The following is a 3,529-nucleotide window of genomic DNA, read 5'->3' on the forward strand; positions in this document are numbered from 1 at the left end:
CAACTTGAGTCTCTGTCCACACCAACAGTCTGAGTGTTCGCTAGTTCGGCCAAGTCCGTCACAAAGTTGACGATAAACCAGGTATCCGCAACTCCAAACAGCAGAAATCCTGTTATCATGAATAAACTCGGGGTGATGTGCAAAGAAAGGCTCCAAAAATATAGAAAAAGACAGGACAAAAACAGAGCAAGCAGGGCAGGCAAGCGCATGGAGGGAGCAGAGGAAAAAAAGTGTCCGCCTTCATCGAGAGAAAATATGTAAATATGTTCTTTATTAAAACACTGTAAAAGTGTTTCTGTTCATCAATGTCAATATAAAAGTCAGAATAATTTCTATCAAAAAAAACCATTGTGCTCTTTATTCAGAAATGCCCCAAAACAATTAAATAATCACATCAAAAGTTAGAAACTCTGTCTTTAGTCATTTCTTTGATTACCAAATATATTTGTGTGTGTGAGAAAATGTGTCAATAACAGGTATTAACTTAAAATACTTTGAAGAACGGCACCTTGTGAAGTTTGGTCCTTTCACTTGTATTAGCTTACTGGGAGAGAAGCCATATTCAATATGGCGGACGCTGTGACATATCGCAGCAATGGGCCGACCCGCTCCATGAGCAGTCTACGTATTCATGGGTCCCAGAAGTGTGGAGGGCACTATGCCTTCAGAATTAGATTAGGACTCCTGAATGTGAGATGGTTGAATGTGAGCCATTTTAAAGACACTTACACTTTGTCAGTTTCTCTCTCAACTTATGGTCTCCAGAAAATTCCACCCTGCAAGGAGGAGGACAGTCAGATCATCAACAGAAGCTAAAACAGGAGAAATATGGTCTCTCTTTTTAATTTTCATCAGATCTCTTGCTGCATTTTGAGAATGTCCTGGTAGTAAAGAATTACGGTAGAAATCCAAAACCTTTCTGGCACAACTTCACCGATTCGATTGGAGAGGATTAAAAATGTGCTAAGGTGCCGACTCCAGTAATACTTAAAGTCCTAGGAAACAACTTCATTTGTAGACCAATGTGTCTCAGCCTTGGTCTGGGTCATTATAAATCATCAGATACTTTGTGTTTAATGACAACCCCATCATCATCAATCATCACTTTGAGAGGACTCTACTTATTGCTAAATATCAACATTCACTGATAATTTATTTGCATTCAACCATGTTTTTATGATACTCAAATCCTTTTTAACTACATCCAACAAATTTGTCAAATTTTCACCAGAAAATTCTGCATAGAGAAAACTTTGTAGATGTTTGGGTATGTAGAGATAATTGATGTATAAATAAGTTTTAGTCCAATGATTCACCCCTGTGGTACTCCACAGTTTACACGAGTCAGATCTTGGATTATTTATCTCTAAAAACTGTTTTCTAAATAACTAGCCTTTCATGTGCTACTCCTGGTACACCATATTTACATCCCTTAATAATACGTTTTCTTCAATAGTTTCCAAATGGTGTGCCCCATAGACTCAAGATCAGTGTGAAATTGTTCTACTAGTCTGTATAGATGAGGTACACTTATTTTTATTCCATTTTAGGTAATTTTTCAGCTATGTTTTTAGTCAAATTTTTGTATTTTTCTTCAATAGCTTCTAGATCATGTGACCTATTGACTCAAAATCAGCAATTATATTTAATATTAAAATTGTTTAAAACGTTTGGTTCGGAAATTTGTTGACGGTCCCCAAGTGAACATCCGGGCGCTTGAGGAGGGAGCGGTAGAGAACGGCTGGCCGAAATTAGCGTTCAGAAATCGGATCAACCTTGAGCTACACGCCGCTTATTCCGCGGAGCGCGAATATCCATTAACCAATTTGAAACTAACTTCACTGCGGTTATGTTTCTTGTCCATTCTGACAGATATTTTTCCAGTAAGGCCATTGAAGTGGAGTAATTTTTTTATTTATTTATTTTTTTACAAAACTCGTACTGACTGCTACATAAAGATAAACATTTTACATCACAACATTTAGAAACAGCTCACCTTTGTTCATAAGTTGGGAGTATCCGTTGAAAATGAATGTGTGACTTCTCTGACCAGAGACTAATTCTCTGACCACTTGGGATCTCTGCTGTCACTTTACGTCTGTGTGAAGAATGTGCACATCAGTGAAGAGCTTTGATGACACAAAGAAACTTTGAAGCCAACAGGTGTAGAAAGTCCGTTACTATTCTGAAATTCTTGATCTTGGAGATGGTGTTCTCACATTTTTCCAAGTGGAGCGCTCTTGAAATACTTTCTGTAAAATTCGTTCTTCTCTTCCTCCGTCCGGTGATCCATGGCGCTGAATTAACATCAACTCATCAGATCTTCAGTTTGATATGTTGGAACGTTCAGTTCCGCAGTAAACACTGACTGATGCAGATCGGGGAAAAAACGTGTCATTTAACGCCAATCTGCAGTTAGTCGTGGAGCTCTGGAGTGAATGTCAAGACGAGGCGATCAGCGGGTATCCGCTCGGTCTCAGGCCGCCTTCGTGGGGTTAGGCAGCGGGGAGAGTCTGGCTCCTCTCCGCTCCCTCCACGGGCAGCCTGCAAACTTCTGCTGAACAATTCGCTTTACTCTTGACGGGAACTATGTATCTGCAGTTATGCGCTGATTTCAGAATCAAACATTAAGAACTGATTACATTACCTTTATTTGGAGCCAATACCACAAGTTGTGCTTTTTTCCACCTCCAAATGGAAACAACAGGAAACGAAAGTAAATTCAAAGACGAAACGAGGAGAGGAGAGGAATGCCTTCAGGAAGTAAACAAGACTGGTGACATAAAAGACTTCCCGTGGGACAAATTTTTCAGGATTCTCTAATTTTTTTCTAAACCACAGCTAATTTTCCTCACGACTTTGGAGGATGTGTCAGCAGGATCTCGGGTTGTTTTGGGTTCCTTAGTTTCATTCTTTAATTAGAGCAACATAGTCTCTGTTCTGCTCTAGGTACAGATAAGTGACTAAGTGATCTTAGTTGATCTCCGTTGTCTGATCTGCTTAAAATCTGCGGACCAGGAGCCTCATGTAAAAGAGTGCACAGTTTTCACACTAAAACTTGGCGTACGGACAAAGTGCGGCGCACAAAAAAATCTGGATGAATAAAGCCGTGCACATCACATGCACACCTTTCCTTTATAAATCTTAATTTGCGGGAAATAGAGCTCAGCTGCTGATCCGCCCTGTCGCCACCCTTAAATCCATATGTAAATTAGTATAAATACCCGGAAGTATGCCTCCACGTGAAGCAATAACTATGGTAACGGCCTTGTTTGTAGCAGTATAAGTATTTATAATAATAATTATTATTATTATATATTTTATATAAAATATTCTTTAAGGACACATAAGATCACCTCCCAAAATAAAAATAATACATTTTAAAGAGAAAAAAAATCAAAATAATAATAATGCTAAAAAACAAAAACATTAAAGAGATTCAAGTGCAAATGCCTGTTTGAACAGTAGTGCGTTCAGCAGGGATTCAAAGACAGACAGAATCAGAGCGTTTTTGAGTGGTAATGTTTAT

At 38.7% G+C, this 3,529-nt stretch overlaps 1 long non-coding RNA gene across 1 annotated transcript; it reads right to left on the minus strand.

Annotated features, from left to right (window-relative positions):
- Positions 1-452: 452 nt before the first annotated feature.
- On the minus strand, positions 453-3,296 carry LOC107838085 (uncharacterized). The gene is made up of 3 exons (XR_001664148.1): positions 2,220-3,296; positions 1,997-2,098; positions 453-776 (listed from the first exon to the last, which is right to left on the minus strand). It is a non-coding gene; the product is annotated as an uncharacterized LOC107838085 (long non-coding RNA).
- Between the last annotated feature and the right edge of the window lie 233 nt (positions 3,297-3,529).

Source organism: Poecilia formosa, unplaced genomic scaffold (genome assembly GCF_000485575.1).
Source record: "Poecilia formosa unplaced genomic scaffold, Poecilia_formosa-5.1.2 Scaffold210, whole genome shotgun sequence".
In the NCBI taxonomy this organism is placed as follows: domain Eukaryota; kingdom Metazoa; phylum Chordata; class Actinopteri; order Cyprinodontiformes; family Poeciliidae; genus Poecilia; species Poecilia formosa.